Source organism: Pseudoliparis swirei, chromosome 23, assembly GCF_029220125.1.
Source record: "Pseudoliparis swirei isolate HS2019 ecotype Mariana Trench chromosome 23, NWPU_hadal_v1, whole genome shotgun sequence".
In the NCBI taxonomy this organism is placed as follows: Eukaryota; Metazoa; Chordata; class Actinopteri; order Perciformes; family Liparidae; genus Pseudoliparis; species Pseudoliparis swirei.
Window position 1 is genome coordinate 16548494 of NC_079410.1, and position 7860 is coordinate 16556353.

A 7860-nucleotide genomic window follows, 5' to 3' on the forward strand; every position below is an offset into this window, starting at 1 on the left:
GGGTAAATATTGACAGCGCACGACGGTTTTACGGTGACACCACGTTGCCACGATGACAACAATACACATCCTCCCATCAGTCTTCTGGCAGGATGGTGACACGAGAGGGGAGAGTAAAAGTTAGAGGGATGGGAGGGAAAGAGAGAGAGGTGGGGGGAGGAGAGGGGAGCAGTCCGGCGAGGGCGTCTGCTCAGCTGTTCACGCTGATTGTTAGCCGGCGCCGCAGACTGCCGCTGGTGTCCCGTCTGCCGATGGGCCGAGGCGAGCCGGCTCTACTGGTAGCCGTCACTCAGCCGCACATCAGACGGCGCGGCGCGGCGTCCAGCCACCTGTGTCTGTTTAATGATCCGTCTCTCTGGCCCTCTGCTCTTCCTCTGCTCCCACAGCCAGTAAGTAGGAAGAGCCTTCTTTTTTAAAATGTTGTTTCATCTCTTTGTTTTGCCTCACACACACTCATCATCACCACCAGGAGCCACGGAAGTTGATTCATCAATAGTTTCATCAGCGGGAAAATCATTTGTGTTATTATATTAACATTAAATGCATTTATCAAGTGAAAGTGGTTCCACTTGAATGGTGCGTTTACTGCCTGTGGGGTTTTTGGTGGTTTTCAGCGTGGATAACGTGGGACGGGCCTTTGTCGTGACTATTTTACGACAGACTTAATAATTCCTCCATGAATCAAACATATAATAGATCAACTAACCAATTATCAGACTCTGCAAAATTGTGGAATCTTTCAGAGTTTTCAGGTTTGTCAAATCCTCCCGATGCTCGTCACCGATTGGTTCACCCACGAAACAAAGCAGCTATTACCAACACCGCTTTTCCCCATTTGAACTGAATGAGTTCTGAACCGCCTTTCCAAGCTGAGCCAAATAAAATCAACTTATTTGAGTAGATGAGTAGATGCTCAGAGGATATTTTGCGTGCCAGATGTAGTGGGCTCATCAGGCAGAGCGCCCGCCAATTAAAATGTCAGCAGATAGTTTGAAACGTATACGCACCCCAAACAGAACGGGATGTCTTAAAATAGCAATTTGACTTTTGCTCTATTCTCCCCCAGAGGAAGATCTACCCGGTAACATCTAGTTCAGGGCAGAAAACAACATTTAACAACAATAACAACACACTAACATTAACCTTTCTGAATAAAATCCTACTAAACGCCCTGTGATAAGAAATTGGATCATATCCCGTCTTGCGGAGCACCTTCCTGCACGAGCGGGGGAACTTATCAATCTGTCACGCGGGCCTGCGCTCATAACCACTGCCTGCGAAGTGTGTGGACCGCTCCGCTCGGCGTTAATGAAAGCATTTGTGTCACTTTCCACGTGAAGCATTGTAGGGCTCGCCCATCTGTCTGCCTGTGCCGCTCCAGTGTGCATCATCACAGTCTACAGCCGCAAATTACAGCTTATTAGTACCGGTACCAGCGGTGACAACATTTATCAGGGAAAACATCTCCTGCTCTCCATAATTGTCCCCCTCAGGGCGCGAGCGGTTATGTGGACCGGTACCGACGGCCGGGCGCTCATTAGGACATCACACTCGCGCTGACGAGTGGAGGATTCAGGCGACGTGTCCACCCTGTTTGGGTGATTTGGTGTTTGGAGAGTGACACCCATGAGGTATTTAGAGTGCGGGTTGTCCAGACACCCGGCGTTAGTTTCCAACCCGATAAAGCGACGCCCACTGGGGGTCGCCGGGCGTATGAATAGCTGGCCGGGAACAATGTGCCGGAGGTGGAAAGGGCAGAGAAGTTGATGTGTCAAAGAACAAGAAGCGAGGAGCTGGCGATCGAGTGTATCTGTCAGCCTCCGTCTCGGCCGCCGAGAGTGAGTGACAGAGGGCGCCGAGCCGGCCCGCGTGAGCTTTTTCGTCTCTCCTCAACAATGGGGTCTTGTCTGATACAGATACGCTGCCTGTCTGTCACTTTCACTCCCTGATACTTTGTCACTTTTGTCTGAGCGGACCAGCACTGCACGAGGCAACGCCTGTGTGTGTGTGTGTGTGTGTGTGTGTTTTGGTTGTCAGATTGTGATCTCCAGTCAGGTAGAATTGTCCCCGCTGCTGCCCTTTCGTTCATGAGATACTTCCTTTCTGCCGCCTTCCACTTCACGCCGCGAACGTCCTCGGGGAGGGACAGATAGAAATCCGAGTCTAAGCTCGACGTCTGCCGTCTTTGAAAAGAGCTTTGGCTCTAAACTCCGAGGCGCCTCCCGGCCCACACCTCCCCGCTCTCAGTGGTTCTCCTGCACCCTGACACTCCGGGCCTCGGGTCATCTCTTTTTCGACCTGGACCAGGAGCTTACGTCCCATCATCTTTTCACACCGTGCAACTAAATCATTTTTCTATCAAGCCAAAATGTCAATTAGAAGGCTTTGATGTCTCTCTGTGCAATGGGGGAAGCAACAAACAAAAAAAGTGTCTGCTGCCTCTCGGCTACCAAAGGCCGGACGTGTGCACGGGATAATCTGCAGTTCTCACGCAAACAAGTTTTTTTTTTAAAAATTACAAACAATTGAGAGATGGGTCCCCCCCCCCCCCCCCCAACCTGCCTCTCAGGCCACCATGGGGAATTAATTTTGGCGGCGACACTAATGTGTTGTTTCCTCAACTGATTTCCTTAATCCTCCACTTGTTCCACGCTTTGTAAACATGGGGGGCTTGGTTTTGTGATCTGGGAGGTCCCACTGACGCACACACACACACACACACACACACACATGCACACACGCTGACTACTTGTCTCTCTAACCCTCCTCGTCGTCAGCCGCTGCCCTAATTAGTCAGAATCAAGACGAATGCCCGCACCTCCCGCGATCGATCGGTATCGAGCGGACCTTCGCTCGCCCCCGCCTGGGGGCGTCTCGCGGCCAGCAGATCATTTATATCAATCCCTTTTGTTTTCTTTCCTCCTCCCCATCTCCATTCTCCCATAGGCCTACGGCGAGATGGCGAGCGGCTGGCACGTTGACCGCTACAGCTGTATTGATGTCGCGGCGACGCAGGGACGCAGACGCCTGTCACAAGAAGTGGTGTGGCGTTAAATCCCTTTTCGTGGGCGAGTGTTTGAGCTTCTGGTGATTTTCCCGCCGCCTCCTTCCACGAACAAGCTCACCCTTCACAAGCCGGACTCTCTCTTCGCTGCCCTTTGGCTCTTCCCGTTCGGCCCGTCTCTCAAACATCTCCCTGTGGTCTCTCGGATGCTCAGTCTTTATGATTTGATGTTCCGGGTGAGGAGAGCCAACACGATGTGTGCGCCGATGATTTTTTTTCTCCAAAAAATTCAGCCCCATTTGGATCCAGAGAGTAATCGGTGTATCCATCTCTCACCTCCTTTTTTTAAATCTTCACCCACCCACATTCTCTCTTTGTCGCTGGACATGTGAAACTGTCTAGCGGAGAGGAAAGTAGGGACACTTGAGGTATTAGAAAGATAAAACGAGCCGCAAATAAAGGCATCGACCCTCATTGAGAAATAGAAGGAATCTCTACAGCCTCTACTTGTGGCTTTGTCTCGCAAAGTTCAACCTCTTTGTCATCCAGGTGTGGCTGGATAACAAAGCCATGTCTTATCTTTTGGGCGGGTTGCAGTGTGAAAATGTGGGCACGTACACACACGCACACACACACACACACACACACACACACACACACACACATGCTTTACATTTCTTGTTATTTTCCACTCACACAATCCCAGTGGCGTGTGTGCTATTCCCACATTATTCAGCGGTCTGCTGAGACACAGAGCAGTGCCTTCTGGGAATTTTCCTTTAAAGGACAAATTAAATAGAGACTAGGAAAGGGTACGGGAGCCCACTCTCTATTAGTTCCCTCTCTCCAAGGTTAATGGTACGGTAGTGAACTGCCACTTACGAGAGACAAATAGATCCTGTTTGTCCTCTGTGTGTGTGTGTGTGTGTGTGTCTCTACAGTGCACCGAGTGTGTACTTTAGTTGTCCAGACGCTTGTGGTTAGAGTGGAGCACGCTGGCTGCGTTCACCCTGGAGACGAGCTCAATCCTCTCAGGTCGGCCGCCGCGCCGCGTGCGTGCCGGATGTTTTCTCAGTGATGCTGCAGAGGCCGGCGAAGGCGCCGCCGCTCTCCTGCGTCTGTGGCCGAGCTCGGGTGGCCGCGGCGCTTTAGTCATCCGCGAGTTGGCAACTGGCGGCCCGGTTAGTGGTGTGCAGTGTAGCGGAGGGACTTAAGCTCATGAGCCTGCGGGCTGGCGGCTTTGAGCTCACGTCTCTATTCGGGCATCCCCCCCGTACTCTGTTGTTCTCTCGGTTTCGTTGCCACCTGCTATTTCGAGACGGCGGCTGACAGCCCTCGACTCTGCCTTCTCATTTCCTTCAGGTGCTGCTGGGGAGAATCACACTGCCTTGCCACTTTGACCCCGGGGGGGGGGGGGGGGGGGGGGGGTCATCGGGGACATGAAAGACAAGAAAGGAAGGAAGAGAAAAAAAAATGCAGCGAGGGAGGAGGGGGAGCAGCCCTGTAGCGTCTTCATGGATTAATGGGAGGCAAAGTGGAACAATTAATCCTCCTTTCTCTCTGCGTGCTTTGGAGTATATAAGATGTTCATGGAGACAAAGCGCTATGTAAATATTAACCAGTGGATCCTTTAACAATTTTGCTCATTCACCTTAATTTTCTGCTTATTTTCAGGTCTATAATGAGTCGCAGAGGAGAAACGCACTCTCAAGTGTGTGTGTGTGTGTGTGTGTGTGTGTAAGTGTGGTTGATTGGGTGGAATGGCTCGCAACCACTTCAGTATTTCTTTCTAATTTGCCATTGTGAATACTATTTAGTTAAGTGCCCAAAGTTTGTTTTGCTCCTCAGCTCCCTGCTGCGCTAGCATTACACCACTCGGGCTTTAAGCAATCAGAGAGAGAGAGAGAGAGAGAAACATACATGGATTTAAAAGCACTGGGACTGCAGTATCGTGCTGAACACCGAGTGGTGCTGATGAAGAGGGATGTGGTGAAGGGCGACGAATGCCCGGTCCCTGAGGCGTGGGTCTGAGAGACGGTGGCGGGTGGACTGTGGCGGGCCTGAACTCCGGCCAACTCCCGGGCCGGTCGAGTGGCTGCAGATGGCTCAGGCTGCAGCACTGGGAAGGTGAGAGGAAACCGATGCAGGGATATTCATCCTTGGCGTGTGCTCGGCTGTGGATAATAATAATAATAATAATTTATTTTTTATAGCGCTTCTCAAGTCACCCGAAGTCGCGTTACAGAGTCCAGAGTCCAGTAGTCATACACACACACAGTCATCCCGGTGGTGGTAAGCTACATCAGTAGCCACAGCTGCCCTGGGGCAGACTGACGGAAGCGTGGCAGCCAATCAGCGCCTCCGGCCCCTCCGACCACCACCAACATTCATTCACATCCATACGAACCAGGGTGAGGCTGCGGTGCATGTCTTTATGATGGTGGGGGAAACCGGAGTACCCGGAGAAAACCCACGCAGACACGAGGAGAACACGCTCTACACAGAAAGGACTTGGAACGACCGGGACGACCGGGATTCGAACCCAGGGCCTTCTTGCTGTGAGGCGACAGTGTTACCCACTGAGCCACCGTGCGCTCACCTTTCATCATCATCCTTGTTCGGCGGATAGATTTGTGAGAGGAAAAAAACCCCAGCTAAATAATGAGGAGTCGTTCATGTGACTCCAGGTTATTTTGTGTGTCCGTGTGTGTTGGATCCCAAACTGCCGTCTCTTTCATCTCCCCGTACCTGTTGCTTCTGGGTCTGCTGACTATGAGATGACACGGAGCGAATAATCCCAAAAGTATGTAGCCTAACGTGCCAACAAAAAAACAAAGTTGAAACTCACTGACTCAATACTCCACTGGACACATAATAAACACTTTCAAACTTTTTATTTTCTAAAATGACTTTTCTGGAGCTATTTATTTTGACATTTGTATTTAGTTTGATTGTAAAGTAATATTGATTATTCATTGCTTATTTATGTTATATTTTGATATGTGAGAAGAGTTTTTTTCTTATGATCTCACCTGTTATTGCTGTGAAACTGAGAGCCAGATGTGCGGCTTCAGCCCTCCTACCTGATGAATCCTCGGCACATCCAGTGAGAGAAAGAAGCAGCAGAAGGAGAAGAAGGAGAAGAAGAAGAAGAAGAAGAAGAAGAGTCGACAGCCTGTTCCCCCGGCTTCATGATGTATTCACAACCACAACATGTTGTTTTGAGATCCACACGCCAGTTCCTTGTTAGCCTAGATCCTGAATAATCAGTTGTTGTCGGGGCTCCCGGCTCTGGGGGCCCACGTTGACAAGCGCGGGGAGCCTTCGGGGCCCCCGGCTGTGGGGGGGCGGACGGTTGCTGTTTGAGTGTTGCGTCTGCCCATCAGGAGATTTGTGTGGAGGCTCGGGGCGCCGAGTGGAGACGGTGTCAGGGCGATACCCTTGACGGTGATGTGATTGAGTAGACAGCGGCGACCCGCTCCTTTCTTTACACCCATCAACCCCCCACATCCCCCCTCCTCCATCCTCCCCCCACATCTGCATCCGTACACAACAGCTCGGCAAGAGTGAGCAATCGCTTAAAACGGCGGCGGTTATTATACCTAAACACATCCTCGTAATTTATGCGTGATTCTCTAGCGATCGAGGGGGCAATTCATCATCCTCTTTCCTATCTTCCTCTTTTTAATCTGCTGGTGTCTTGTTCCGCTGGACTTTAATCTATAGGGCCATTAAGGATGCCCGGTGTAATAATGGCTCGGCTCAGGTGACCGCGTGACATTGCCGCCGTCATTGCCGTGCGGGTTTGAGGATCCCGGAGGACTACGGCAAGAGAAAGAGGCCAGATCTGGCTTTAATAGCCCCGGAGCTGGTGGTACTACACCTCCAGTGCTGTCAGGCAAATGGGAGGAGCTATGTTTAATTTTTTATGTGCATACATTCTGCCGTTTATTCCCGCTTGTGCGTTTGTTTGCAATGGGCATTGACCTGAACACTGTTGGAAATGATGACGCTGGTTGCCGTACATTTCGACTGGATGGCTTCAAAGTGATATTATAACTCAGAAATACTCCATTTACTGTTTGTTTTTCATTATTATTCTACTGAATGAATGAATGAGTTTATTTATTTCGATCAGCAAAATGTACAACCACCAGGAATTTTAAAAGAAGAAGAAAGATACATGTGGCTGACCGAAAGGGTTTAGGCTGAAGCTATCTAGCTTAAAAGTGCCCTAACCTATGATTGCTTTAAAAACTTTTTTCCGAAGAGCCTTATATATATATAAAAAAACCCAACAACAACAACAAACAAACCAGAAATTCAAGCATTTGTCCCCATAATCCGTTTCTTCTTCTGCTTCATCAATACCGTCAAGTCTATACTTCTGCAGAGTCATGTTTTCAACCTTTTTTATTTAATTGCACCAGATTTCTACTTTCTTTGCTGTCAGTTAAGTTATTCCACTGTATGATCACTTTATGTGATGACAAACAAGAGCGTCTCTTTGTTTGCCGCCCGTGTTTTGACAGAAGCTGGAGAAGTCGAGCTTCGGCGCCGTACGTTGCCGTGCTTTAACCGGCACACTGGGGATGCACACGCACCCCTGTATCATCGGTCGTGGATAAAAACGTGTTCACCGCTGTGTATGATTTGTGAAGTTTGCGTGTGTGTGTGTGTGTGTGTGTGTGAGGTGTTACCGGCAACAGCGGCAGGCCGACCCTTCTGTTGTGGAGTTTTCCATCCGTGACTTTGAGGCATGGCTATGGATGCCGACCTCGCTCCATGTTCTCCATCGGTTCCGTTCAGCATCTCTCAACCCGGGCGTGCGTCTTGATTTAGCCTCTCTTGGCGCC

General features: G+C 50.2%; 2 long non-coding RNA genes across 2 annotated transcripts; both read left to right on the forward strand.

The window, feature by feature from the left end:
• Positions 1–239: 239 nt before the first annotated feature.
• Positions 240–3498, forward strand: LOC130189332 (uncharacterized). The gene is made up of 2 exons (XR_008830759.1): positions 240–389; positions 2947–3498. It is a non-coding gene; the product is annotated as an uncharacterized LOC130189332 (long non-coding RNA).
• Positions 3499–4504: 1006 nt separating this feature from the next.
• LOC130189104 (uncharacterized) lies at positions 4505–5898 on the forward strand. Its single transcript, XR_008830706.1, has 2 exons — positions 4505–5131; positions 5218–5898. It is a non-coding gene; the product is annotated as an uncharacterized LOC130189104 (long non-coding RNA).
• Positions 5899–7860: the final 1962 nt, after the last annotated feature.